Source organism: Pectinophora gossypiella, chromosome 11, assembly GCF_024362695.1.
Source record: "Pectinophora gossypiella chromosome 11, ilPecGoss1.1, whole genome shotgun sequence".
In the NCBI taxonomy this organism is placed as follows: domain Eukaryota; kingdom Metazoa; phylum Arthropoda; class Insecta; order Lepidoptera; family Gelechiidae; genus Pectinophora; species Pectinophora gossypiella.
Window position 1 is genome coordinate 5,053,871 of NC_065414.1, and position 14,827 is coordinate 5,068,697.

At 36.7% G+C, this 14,827-nt stretch overlaps 1 protein-coding gene across 2 annotated transcripts in view; it reads left to right on the forward strand.

Annotated features, from left to right (window-relative positions):
- LOC126370957 (synaptic vesicle glycoprotein 2B-like) overlaps positions 1-14,827 on the forward strand; it is a 50,860-nt gene that overhangs the window by 8,357 nt on the left and 27,676 nt on the right. The window contains exon 1 of one of the 2 annotated variants that reach the window (XM_050016109.1): positions 5,985-6,313. The exons of the other annotated variant lie outside the window; for it this stretch is intronic. The gene's annotated coding sequence lies outside the window, so the exon portion shown is untranslated. Of the gene's footprint in view, positions 1-5,984; positions 6,314-14,827 lie in introns of those variants that run through there. 2 annotated transcript variants of the gene reach the window in all.

Consider the following 14,827-nt stretch of genomic DNA (forward strand, 5'->3'; position numbering starts at 1 on the left):
CCTATGCACTTCCCTCTACTGAGCCTTGTTATCCCACATGTTATACTGTTGCTCGTATAAGAATAATCTCTTAATAATTGTAAAAATAATGATACACTTACGAGTATAACACTTGTTACTTGCATTATTGTTGTCTAGACAAACGACTGGGTACATCTGCAAAATATTATACATACGTAGGTGGTACATAAATGTTTGTTTTGTTCAAGGTGTGAATATTTTCTTTTTTTCTGTCTGGATACAAGATTAAGTTGGATTTCCAGTGAACTGTTAAATATAGTGTCATAACAATATTCTCAAATAGAAACAAAAATATAAATATGATTAAAACACATAATAACGGGTTCTTACCGTGTTTAAATGTATATGAGACTCCCTGGAGTCTCTTGATGATAACCGCGTAAACTTAAAACAATGTATAATATAAGTATGTACTTAGATTTACTCTGGGGCGCCATCCCACTCGCGTCAGACAGAGTACTGCGGGGCGGAAGGCAAGAACCCACTGCCTTATTTTTCCCTAAAAAGTAGCATGGAAAATGCTGCACCGACCAGAGCGTGGCTCTTAAATTAGTGATCACTTAGATCTACTGCAGCAGTACAGCAGGTGTTAAACAGAAGTATAGGGTAGGGTAGGGTAGGGTAGGGGGGTAGGGTAGGGTAGGGTATAGGGTAGGGTGGGTAGGGTAGGGTAGGGGGTAGGGGTAGGGGGTAGTAGGGGGGGTAGGGTATAATGTGTACTCATCGAAATATTTGTTGACGTGTACCTAATGTTTATTATGAATAAAGAATTGAATTGAATTGAATAGGGTATTGGACTGGGTCAAAGATAAATTATAAAATACTAGTCTAGAAATAGAAGCCAGTCTAAGATGATGATTTAAAAAATCAATCTCATTTTGCTTTTCGACTTATTTTCGAATTTCATTTATGAATTAAGTAACAATGAGTACGACGTTTGACCGGTTTTTTTGATGACGTCACAGGACAGTATTTCCATACAAACTCCAAACAAAACTTTGTTTTGTTTTTGTTTTGACGTTTCGTGAAAAGTATCTCATTTGATTAGGTTGTAAAGTAGCCTAGTGTGCCCTTTATCGTGAACTAGAGGTGAACTAGCTACATATGTTTCAACATCAAATATTATAGTGCCCTACTATCGGCACGTTTCAGGCAGATTGTCACAAACACGGCCTTGACATTAGGCAACGCTATAGAAACCGAGGGTCGCGGACACCTGGTCACTTACGGCTATCACACATAAACACGTTACGACATCGCAACGTGACACGATGGCAGATTGCCGTCGACACGACGTATCGTCAAATGCAGTTAATTTAAAAATGAACTTTATGAAATAACGAATACCTTCACTCGTTGCATAGCATCTGCGGTATTAAATTAAGTGATAGAGTGAGAAACAGAGTGATAAGAGAGAGATGTGGTGTAAAAGACGATATAGTGACTAAGATTGAGAAGGGCATGATGTTAAGTTGGTTTGGACACAGAGCGGATTAAGGATACTAGGATTACGAAAGCGGTATATAAAGCGAAGGTTGGTGGTAGCGAGGCAGGAGAACACCTAGAAAGACTTAAATTGACCAAATTGGAAATGTCCTTAGAAAAGGTTCAGTAAGATCTACTCTGAACCGGCGTGCGTGTATGAAACGATTGATGAATGTGGAGGAAGCAAGTATGTCGGGATCGAAGCAAATGGAATTCCATAGTCTCTGCTTATCTTGGTAGAAAATAGGCTCGAGTTAATGTATGTATGTAATACCTATACCAATGGCATGGCGCGATGCACCATTATCCATCGTGAATTTTTACGGTACGCCATAGCGTCATGTCGCGGCGTGAGATAACGTGGAAACGAACATGTACGGTTACAAGTACTAATATGTACACTTTGAAACCATGTCACATTAACTTTTTTGACAAATTAAACAGTAAGTCTCATTAAATGACAAATATGATAGTACGACAGGGTTCTAAAGTGGGTACATGATATTGCTCATGACTGTACAATATTTTAATAATCTTAGTTTATCCCTTAAACGAATAGCAAGTTAGCAACAAAATGTTCTTATTTTCAGATATATTTTATCCTCTCGACAACCAGTGCATTTTACGTTACGTTGACTTTATTTAATCTTAGTTTTTTAATTTATTAAATGGCCGGTTGCAGGTAAGCCTAATGATTTTTCCTTGTCGCAACAATATTTATCTTTACAAACGTGCTTTTACACAAAGTACTTATTATTTTAATAAAAAATAGAAATGTTTTTTGTCAATTATAAATTATATACTTCCTTTTATATTTATGCACGTTACCTCTTTCATATTCTCGAAGGCGTGAAGCTATGTTATGTTTATATTTATGTTATATTAGACTAATATTTTTTGAACTATTAGAAATGATTTCTATGCAGCAAATATCGAACGATGAACGCGTTGAACTGTTTTGTATTGACCTCAACAAACTTGTGACATTGTGTCTTACGCACGAACGTCGGCGTCGGCGCACTCAAATTGTGCATTATACTGGAATATAACAAACAAATATTAAAAAAATCGGTCAAATGCGAGTCCGACTCAAGCACCAAGGGTTCTCAGGCCTTAACTTTGCCGTTGACTATTGTCTCCATACATCGAAATAACTCGCGATTAGTTTACCAAGTACAAATAACTTTGCAATCACAAACATATTATACATATATTATTTGTGACGGAACAAATTAACCTTTCTGTTCAATATGATTGGCCACCTGATACGACACGATTCATTTATAACAAACATTATAGAAGGAAAAATTTAAGGGAAGAGAGGAAGGGGTAGACCTAGGATAACATTTATGAAAAAAATAAAAGAGAAGGTGCAGATCGTGTCGTATCGGGAGGTGAAGGTTTTGGCGGGAAGAAGAGAGGAATGGCGGTTACTCCACCGACAAGAGCGCAGCTCTTAAATAGAGAGAGAGTTCAATAAAGTAAAAATTTAAATTAGTAACTATAGGTTTTTATGTCATTAAATGCAATTACGTTAGCCCCATTAATATCGCACATAACATGCTCTCAATAATAATAATAATTTTCAATTTTCTGATTTTTCGTTTACTTGTGCTATAAGGCCCTCCGTCAAATTTCATGAATCTAGGTCAATGGGATAGACCTATAATTTTTTGTTCCCCGACGAAATGTATGAATACAAGGCTTAATCTGATAACTTACTTTAAATATCTTCGGATTTAATTGATTTGGAAGCCTGATTTTTATACAGCTTCAATAGACCGCCGACATTAGTATTAGATGATAATTTCAACTTGATAACACCACGCGTTTCCGAGGAAAACTTCTTCACAGACAGAAGGACTGACATAAAGGTTCCGTTTTTCCTTTTGAGTTTCGAAACCCTAAAAATACTCCAAATGCCTAAGTAAGTACTTAAATACTTAAAAGTGTTATGAACTTATGAACAAATTGTTAAAGCAATGTACGTGAAAAAAGACCCTTTACATACTCGTAAAATGAACACAAACAATTTCTTGTTTTATGTAAATTTTATTGCTAACGAAGTCATTCAACGCAAAAAGAAACTGCAGTAAGACATTAACGAGAATAAATACCTACTTAAATGTACATTATCCGCTTTAGGGTTCTTTTTTAATAATTATTGGTTTATATTTTAATGCTTTTATTATTCATTTTATTAAAATTATTTTTATTCGAAATTTGGTTGCAAGTTCATCATATCCATCTTTGGACTTCGTATCAACAGTGGCTGCAAGTTGTCTTTGATTACTTGTGGCTCTGCCCACCCCATTAGGGATTACGGGCGTGAGTTTATGTATGTATGTATGTATGGTTGCAAGTTTCCTTTGAATACCTGTCTGTGCCTCTGCCCACCCCATTGGGGACAACAGGCGTGAGTTAACGTATGTACAAATTCTATTACTTAATGACCTTATTCTAAAATTTTGTAACGTAGAAGATAAAACAGTGATTTGCTAATTATGATGTTCAAGTACACGCGAGTTTTGGCGTGAGGTTGCAATGTCGCAGAACACCAACTTTGTTGACTTAAAGTTTTTACATCCTATTTATATGATCGCCTAGCACCAATGACACAAGGGGAAATACCTTGAGAGCAAAAACAATTGAAAAATATCAATGTGTCGGTCAAATTCGCAGTTTGCCTGTTTATTGACTTTTTATTGAAAAAGTAAACAACATAACAGCAAAGTCGCGTGTAGTATCCTCGAAGCTGTATAGTATGTACACCTACTCATAGCCAGCTACTTTAAGTGCCAAGTAAAAGCCATTAAGGATTAAGTTTTGTAAGCAGTATTTATACATGCAAACATAAACTCGCATACCTAAGCGTCCTTAGTCCCTAATAGAGAGGGCCGAGTCACAAGTACTCAGAAGACAACTTGCAAGCCACTTTAGATAATATATGAAGTCCTAAATAGGATATGATAACCAGTAAGTAAGAACACACACGCTGTTTATTTTCAAGTGTCAAGAAAATGCATCCCAACAAAAACATTTTCATATAAAATGCCAAGATCGTAATATCAAAAAGTTATCAGATCTCTAGAGCCAAGCTTCTAACTTTACACGGGCTAACTATAAAAACCCTATATTCACAAACTACACATTAGGCAAAATGTGAATTTGGCAAATTTGGTTTATCTGGCATAATCCAAACTAGAGCTATGAGGATTACAAAATTGACGAAACGTTTCGATAAAATAGGTAGGTATAGGCCATGCCCTAGCGATTTGCGCTTCGCTTTACTCGTCTTGGCGGGGGCACTCCCGTGCCCCCAGATGTTTTTTATTGTTTGCTTAAGTAACATTTTTCATACAGCCTCAGTGGTCTGTATGTAAAGCGTTGGGCTCATGATCTGGAGGAAAGGGACTTTGTCGAAATCACTATGTGAGACTATTCTTTCCCTGGTGAGGACATTATAATCTGAATCACCTGATTGTCCGAAAAAGTAAGTAGTTTCTGCACTTCGGAAGACACGTTAGCCGTTGGTCCGGGTTACTAGATCAAACATCTCCAGCAACTTGCAGTGGAGCGTGGTGGAGTATGTTCATACCCCTCCGATTGATCGAGGCGGGCCTGTGCCCAGCAGTGGGACATATATAGGTTGTTTTCTATGTAAGTAAGTAATCATTTAATACTTTGTTGATTTAGATGACGTCCACGAATTAACAAATAAGAATGTGACTCTACTACGTAGAGACAGTGTGGACGTAGTACGTAGTACATTATTGCAGAATCGTTATTTTTACCAAGTTTGCTAGATAATGTGCTATCGGTTAGTTTCAACTTGTTTTAGTTAGGTGGGTTAGGTGTGGTTAGATGCCATCAATCAACTAGATATCGCTGGTAGAGCTACTACAAACATACCCGTTGCTTGCATATAAATGTATTCTATAGTACTTAAGAACTATATACTACGGAAAATGGACTAAATTAGTTACTTATTGGAAATAAATATTCCCTCAATTCTCTGATTTATTTTCTAGTCTGGTCTGGTTTTGTTCAGAGGCAATGCTGCCAGCTTGTTGGGCACCTTGCCTCGATGTGACGCGTTTTATGGAGGTATTTTATATATAATTTATGTTTTTGTATTGTTGTTAAGTATTCTCTGCTTAAATACTTAATATCTGTCAAATAGGCATCAAAAGAATTTACATAGCATGTACCCTTCGTAACGGCTCTATTTAGAAAAAAATATGTAACCAATACGAGTGTAGAGGTATTTGTTTGCGTTTTGCAATGTACCAAAATACAGTCGAAAATTCTCAAACGTGCGATTCACAGCGGGAAGCAGATTAGTGCCGTTTATACGAGATAATTGTCAGCAACAATGCACGAGGTGGGGAGGCTTGTTTGCTGCTGATCGGAACATCAGCATACCAGCAAAGAGCCGCGAACAGCAAAACTTAGCGCGCGTGCCTTCACACATCCACACACGCGCTACACCTTACGCAGAACACACGCCTTCGCCGTTCCAATTAAGAAAACAACATTCAAATTTCGAGCGTTCGAAAAAGTTTGTGAACTTATTAATAATTTAAAAAATAAATAAGAACTTTTGAAATATAAAAACTATTCAGTGCGCCCTATGAGGAAGCTAAGGACCGGAAGTGACGTGAAACTGTCTCGTACAGTACCACTCGTCGCGAGTTTAGATAATCGGTTGTGACGATAAAGTTTTCAGCCAGTTACATCTTGAAAAACATGCAATAAGTAGTGAAAGCTTCGCGGTGTAACGTCGGATCAGTGTTTCGTGAATAAGGTATGTTTCAGGATAAAATTTCGGGTATTGTTTTTCAAAATATCTCATTCTAAATTTAAAAAGTTTAAACAATTATTACGTTTGAAAATAGATGAAAACTTTAAAATGTTTTTATTAGTGCTCGCTGCACACGAATTCAGGAAAGCGGGATTGAGTAACCGTTTTTCGAGGTTTTGTTGGCGGTTTCCTACAAAATCCTGCACCCGGTTATTTATCTCGCCTTGTCGGCCCAGTGTTCATCAAGTATTTTTTTTAATTATCTGTTGTATTTACGTATTCATTATGAAAGTAATGTGTAATATACGTATGTTTAGGTTCTGCTAATTGATCGAATATACATATACCTAATTAATAAAATACATAATGAACATAATCATATGATACACAAAAATAATATTATAGAAATAAACTTGTCTTGTGTTTGACAGAACACAAACATAAGGTAGCATCACGCCTGTATTTCCGAAGGGGTAGGCAGAGGGGAATAGTGGCCAGATCTTAGAATTGATCATTTCATGATGTATTCGACCATTTCATGAAATAGTTATATTTCATAAAATAGCCAACTTAAGTTGACCATATCGTTGAAACGTCAACGTTTAATGATATTTTAATCAACGTTTGGCCATATCATAAAGTAATCATGCATTTTAGTTGCTTTTGTCGTTAAACGTTTTTTGGCCAACGAGTTATATTCTATTTCACGAAATATTTCATGAAATGATCGAGCTCACCCATTTTTCGCCAGCTATGTGTCTTGTTTCCAATTTAGTATAAATTTCATTATATAGCTACTGGTTATGGAAAATATACAAGTAGTCACACAACATCAATTAAAACTTACATATTGTTTGCCAATTACCGTTTGAATGTATGATAAACCAAATTGTCTGTCTTACATTTGCATTAAACTGAATATCGCATTATTAATAGGTACGGTACTTTAATGAACCATTCATGCCTACCTACTTCCACTTGTTAAAACATCACACTTCTGTATTTGGAACTAATTTCATGCGACAAACATATACTTATGCAAAGAAATATAGGTATAACACAAATTGGATGCAGTTATGGTAGCAAGTGTCTTATTTTCGACGTGGATGAGTTACGATTTTCTACTTGGCCGGACAAATGGATTGGAGATGATCTTTTCTTGCACCTCAAGGGGAAAGGGATCGCCCCGGTTCGAGTTCCAGTACCGGACTTGCACCAATGAGTTATTAATTTATCTTAAGTGCAGTTTTAGATAAAACAATTGGCTCGACCGTTATAGACGGCGATACGGCTCCCACCACCACCTACCTATTGGTCTAACCACCACCTATATATTGGTCTAACAGAAAGCTCGGTGAAGCGTGGGTACTTAGTTCATCTTGCGATGTATAGGTATATACCTCTTCTACCAATTGGGTCGTGTCCTAGGTTCAAGATAAATTATGAAATTCTGATTACTAAATAAAGACTGATCTACTTAAATGTAATGAAAGACATTTTCTTTTTTTCTATTTAAGTTATTTATTATATTTATTCAATCAAGAAAAACGTAAAAGTTTGACATTTTATCATGTTTTCTATGACGTCACAGTGTGCTTTTTTATACAAATTCCATACAAATTTCGTGTTTTGATGTTTAGTAAAAAGTAACAAATTTGACTAGTTGGAAACTAGCCTATTGGGATAAACGATAAACGTGAGCTTATGTTAAGTTAATAAGATTTAATAAATAATAATAAATACATATTGTTTTTTGTGTAAGGTGTAAGTATATGGGAAGATGGTTCTTTTTCCTAAATAGATACCTAAATAAATAAGTCACCCAAATTGAGCCCAGTCTAGGCTTTGTTCAGCATAATGTAGAATGTCTGTGTGGTGTGGAAACAATTTAGCGTTCAGTTCGACCAGCCTGTCAACTGTCATTCTGTTTAGAGTGGTTGTTTACAAGTTCACTGTTTACAGTCTATAGTAAACGGAAGTAATACGGATGGGTTCCACCTTATTAGTAAAGTGACGGTCTCCGTAGTCCAGTGGCTAAGTATTGGGCTCACGATCCCAAGGTCCCGGGTTCGAATTACGGTCGTATCACAAAATTCACCCTGGTTTGATTAGGACATTACAGGTTGATCACCTGATTGTCCGAAAATAAGATGACACGTGCTTTGGAACGCACGTTAAGCCGGTGGTCCCAGAACTTACTATTTACTAATGTGAGTGAGTAATCGTTACATGAGCTATGTCAGGGGTCTTTGGCGACTCAATAGTAACCCTGCCACCAGGGTTGATGAGGTTGGTCATCCACCTCACAACCCACATGATAGAAGAAGAGTAAAATTTGGACTCATCTCTTACTATACGCTGATAAATGTCTTAAGTATATAGGAAATTGCAGTAGAGAAGTCATTGCGTAATTTAGATATAGGTACTAACTATTGGTTAGGGTAATAGTTTCAAACCGCCTCATCACAAAACGAAGACTTAAGATAGTTCAAATCAAATCAAATATACTTTATTGCACAAAACTAAAATTTCAACAATCAGACATAACACATGAACACATGATAGTTCCAGGATTAAAATTAATTTCGCGCCATGAAAGGGATTCCAGCGGCCGCGGCGCTAGTGTCGTAAATTCTGCATAGAATTATTATGGCAAGTCAATTCATCATCACCAGCCCATTAACGTCCCCACTGCTGGGGCACGGGCCTTCCCTATGGATGGATAGGGAGATCGGGCCTTAAACCACCACGCTGGCCAAGTGCGGATTGATGGTTATTAACGACTGCTAACGCAGCCGGGACCAACGGCTTAACGTGCATTCCGAAGCACGGAGGAGCTCGAGATGAAAACTTTTTTTTTGTGGTCACCCATCCTATGACCGGCCTTTGCGAAAGTTGCTTAACTTCAACAATCGCAGACCGAGCGCGTTTACCGCTGCGCCACCGAGCTCCTCAAGTCAATTAGTTCCTTAAAATCCGTGGACTTCTTTCGTGGCACGGACTCTACTCTTGTACTAAACCCAGATTATGTTCAGTTTTCGTTTTGTAATAGGGCTAACTATGAAGTCGCTTCACTGACTGTACTGAGACTATGGAATTGAAGAAAAACGTTGGAAAGGCCCTAACGCGCACTTTGTATGAAAACAGCTGTCGCCGGTTCAACCCCACTCTCTTTTACTACTACTCCTGCAAACATAACTACGACAACTCTACTGCTTCTCAAATTCCATAGCTACTTTACCGTAAGATACTGCATACAAAAGTATTTTTATGATAAATAGCCTATCATACCAAGGTTTTTAGCTTTCCTGTGATAAGGAGGGATCTCTTTGATATTTGATTTATTGCCCTGCAAGTTAAATACACGAGAAGGCCTTTTGATATATAATTATATACTATCGCAGAACTCCGTGCCTCGTAAAGTTTGCGGGCGAGTAGAGTGCAAAGTTGAAGTTTGTATGCGCGTGTTTCGGGCTCACTTGGCCCTTCGAACCTCTTCCTTCTATTCCATGACTGAGACATACCTACTCGTAAGATTCGAATTCGAAAAGACGTCAATAATACCTACAGATTTACCTATCACACAACATACTACGCATTTATAATTACTATTACCTAAGCATAAAACTTTTATAAACCTTGATATATAACTTTGTTTACAAAAATCTCTGTTTTTGTCAAGTAAGTTAGAGCTGCGATTTAGTACTTAAAGCCTTACGTGGTAATGTAGTGCCGCTCCCAACCAGGCGATGTTGCGTGCCTCTCATTAACCCTGACCGAGACATGGAACGCCCATCATACCATTTAATTTATCATTATTTGACTAAACCAAAAACTATAATACATAGTTCCATGCGTAGGATGGATGCTTCTATTATGGACTGGATATTGACGCATATAATAAGAAATAATACTACCTATAGAACGGCAAATCCCGCTCCCCACCAGCGGCTGAGCTAGGTTTACCTCAACCCCCAAAGACATAGTTTAGTCTTCAACCGTATGGGCGATAGACGTCACACACACAGATGCGCGTGTACGATAACTTAAATGTGTGGTATCTGTGTAAAACAAGGTGTTTTGTATGAAGTGTCCGGGGTGTGATTAAGGGTAAGAATTTTTCTACGTTTGCGGGCAATTTGAGTTGAAATATAGTTAAATACACCAACTCCACGCCAGCTATTTTGACATCCCATGTAATAGGAGGCGAGCCTATTGCAATTAACTCTTTCACGGGCAGAGACTATGGGTCATTGATGGTTCATAATAGATAGTATGATATCTTGGAATCGGAACGTCATTAGACGTTCTGTCCTTTGAAAGTGTTAATGGGATACAAATCCTAGAAACCACGTTATATCAATCATCTATTGTTCAAACATGAATTTAAACTCATAGAGTCGAATTCAGTGATTCGAACCTGTGACTATAATACTATCACGCGTTTTTCAAACATGGTTATCACAGATTTTAAAGATGTTTTATTCTACATAACATTGGACATTAAAGCACGTGTTAAAATATGATCGTATTTAAAAATAGTTCAGCGTCTTCTTTGTTTAGGAAGCTTTCTCAAATTATCTATGAATTGAATACTTTTATAAGTGGGTGTGAGTGGTTTACAGGTGGATCCTGTTTAGGTAAATAGTGTAAGGAAAACGTTCCTTTTTTATATCAATACTTTGTTTAAAATAACATGTTATAGGTCTCATGAAATAGAAACTCGCGGAACTAAATACTCCTAGCGATAAAAAGTAAAAGGATTAGCTTTATTGTCAAGGATAAATACCTAGGTCAAAACAATATTTTATTTATAATATGTTTTAAACAAAAAACAAATGGCGTCCGTGGCTCGACTGACGTTTCAAGACATTATTATCAAGTCATTTTATGCACTTATTGTTGTTGATTGACGCAATACCAAATAAATTGAAAAATCCAAATGATATATTTTTCCTAAAAGTTTCTATTCTCTTGATCTAAGTGCTTTTTCTTCTTTCATTGTCAAATGTTTGGAGTATTTAAGACACCAAGTAGGTCTATCATCAGACTGGGCAAACTGCGAAAATATCCTTTGAAGATTGACGAATATTTTCCGATATTTAAAAATGACATGCCTTCGACCATTTTGACACAGAAAAGAACATAACTCATTTGAAATGATTGGCAATATAAATCTTAAACTAAGTAGTTTTGTGTAATAAATATTTAGAAATTGCAACCACATAACTCAATCAATTGATAATAACAAAGGTAGTGTGCCGTTTTAAAAATACTTATGACTATAACTCTAGTTTAAGACTCTTTGTTGCATACAATTCTTTAGCAATTCTTTAGCACATAATTTATGTAAATGTGTGTTGGACTTGTGGTTGTTTGGCGCAGTTTAAAAACCATATCGGCCGGTACGAAGTGACGTCATAAATGTTCTATTTTCGCTGTTGATCAAATTTGCAGTCTGTTGATGAAAGTTTCAAAGCAATTTCCAATAAATACCTATCGAAAAATTTCATTACTTTTCTCATTGCATTTTTTCTGTCGGTCTTGACAGGTATGCTTCAATCTTTATCAAATGGTTTTTTTTTACTTATTCCTAAACCTCTGGATCGATTAAGATGATAATTTCCGTATATACAGAACAGCCCCAAGAAATGAATATACATCTGCTTTTCAAGGATGGAAGTTCCAGAGTCTCCTTATAATACTCCTTATAATATTAATATACATATATTTCGCTATAGCGCAGTAGGTAACGATAACATCCGAGTTCCAAGTAGTCGAAGTCGCGGGCGGAAAGGTAGTACCCATAGTACCATAGTTCCTAAACTATGTGTACGGTCACGAGCATTAATATGTATACACTTCTTGAACTGTAAGTCTCACTAAATGTCAAATATATTAGTGCGACAGAGTCCTAAAGTGGGTACATTATATTGGTCATGACTGTACGTATAATAGGATTTATGTGTACGTACAAACCTTTTTGGTTTTTGTTACACTTTTTTATAAGACGACTTATAGTGAAAACCCCGTTAGTGTCTTTTTGAAAAATCACATTATGATGTAATTTTATTCAACAAAACATCGATTTCTTATAATTAATTTAATTACGGATAAAAGTTGATACCACAATTTTTGACATATAGAAACTAGGTGGAAACTAACTAATCTATTGCGTGATTTTCTTAACAAAAATCACATCCAATATTGATTTTTCAAATAAGCGCTTTCGTGATGTTCACTATAAGGTGATAACGATGATGTGTTCTTCTACATACATAAACCCACACCCGTAGTCCTTAATGAGGTGGGCAGAGCCACGAGTAATCAAAGACAACTTGCAGCCACTATTGATACGATGTCGTAAGTTGGATATGATAAACCTCATGGTGATAAGTGATCAGCCTATAGCCCATAACATTAGCCCATCAAGTTAGTGGACATAATCCCTCTGTCGGTTTTTACGACATGCCCGGGAAGACAAGCAGCTAAATGTGTTCTATGTTTTTTGTTTGGTGTTAAGTGTTCTTGTATAACAGCCTCCGTGGTCTAGTGGTTAGAGCGTTAGGCTCACGATCTGGAGGTCCGGGTTCGATTCCCGATGGGGACATTGTCGAAATCACTTTGTGAGACTGCCCTTTGTTTGGTAAGGACTTTTGAGGCTTGAATCACCTGATTGTCCGAAAAAGTAAGATGATTCCGTGCTTCGGAGGGCAAGTTAAGCCGTTGGTCCCGGCTATTAGCCGTAAAAACACCTCTACCAACCCGCAGTGGAGCAGCGTAGTGGAGTATGCTCCATACCCCCTCCGGTTGATTGAGGGGAGGCCTGTGCCCAGCAGTGGGACGTATATAGGCTGTTTATGTGTATGTTTGCATAAATAACAAATAAAGAAAAAACTAGTTCGGCCTAGTGCGGCTGTGGCTATAGAGTTGACGGACGTTTCCCGGCCATTGTTGCAAACTCACTCATCTGTGCACTCTCGTATTACGACTATATACGAGTATTCCTTTTTTACAAGTGCAAACTTCATTTTGGCGATGCTAATAAGAATTAAATTATTAAATAAGAATTAAATTTGAGTAGCTCGTTGGCGCAGCGGTAAACGCGCTCGGACTGCGATTGTTGAAGTTAAGCAACTTTCGCATAGGCCGGTCGTAGGATGGGTGACTACAAAAAAAAAGTTTTAATCTCGAGCTCCTCCGTGCTTCGGAAGGCACGTTAAGCCGTTGGTCCCGGCTGCATTAGCAGTCATTAATAACCACCAATCCACACCAGGCCCGCGTGGTGGTTTAAGGCCCGATCTCCCTATCCATCCATAGGGAAGGCCCGTGCCCCAACAGTGGGGACGTTAATGGGCTGGTGATGAATAAGAATTTACTTTACCGACGAAGTAATCAATTGTGGTGAATTAGAATCTTTTGTCTTGTAACATTGTAGCTTTTAATTCTACATGATCTACATCTTTTGTCCGGCCAACTAGTGAATGCCAGCTAAATCAAATATACAATTACTCACGTCAAGTTAAATCTGTGATGGCATTTCTGTAAGTATGGGATGTTTTCGCAAATTGCCCAGTAGGTATTGTTAGACAAAAAAGAGTCGACCTGCTTAATCTACAAATGCTACAGCTAGGCTAAGGCATTTGCTGAGCTGCAGCCGTTTTGGCATTATTTATAATTCTATTGTTAATTACCACTTAACAATATGTAATTGTATATTTTTGCCGAATAAATATTTTCTTTCTTTCTTCTTAATCTAGACTGATTCATATTCATCACCATGCTAATGAACGTCACAACACTAGCTTACGTACTTTAACTGTAACAAAATCTATAGGTGGAAATTTGTAATTATAGGTATCTAAATGGACTTTATTTGCTATCTATTCAACTGTAAATCTTCCTAAAATTTAATAAATACTTACATAAATAAGGTGTGCTTGTAAAACCACCATTAGAAATTAATAAGTATTTCCCTTTCTTTTTGCTATTTTATAAGTCTGCCTTTTGGGAATAGATAAAATTACTTATTATAAAGTATAGTAAGTACGCCTTTCGAACGGCGCCTTCTTGGACCCGGTCGTAAGAATTTATAAAAAAAATATATAAGTCATATACCTATGTATATATATTTTTAAATTCTTACCATAAAGTATACAAAATTCTTAGTTCCCACGATAGTACTTGTATCGTTAATTAATATTATAATCAGGGCAATTCATAATAAACACGACAATTATAGAGATTAGGTTTGCGTGTAGCGTAAGTGCTCAGTTCACCTTGCGGTGGATGTGCCTCTTACGAGACCAATTGGGAATATTATTATTATTATTATTATTATTTATTTTATTTTCAGAATATAGGTGTAAGATTATGTTTAAAAAAAATAATTCTGAATTTTATGAAAGAAATATTCTTCATACAAATAACGTGCCATACATAATTAATACATAATCAGGATTAGACAAGATTATCTGGAAGCATTTTTTTTATATTTTATTTCTATAGTTATTTACT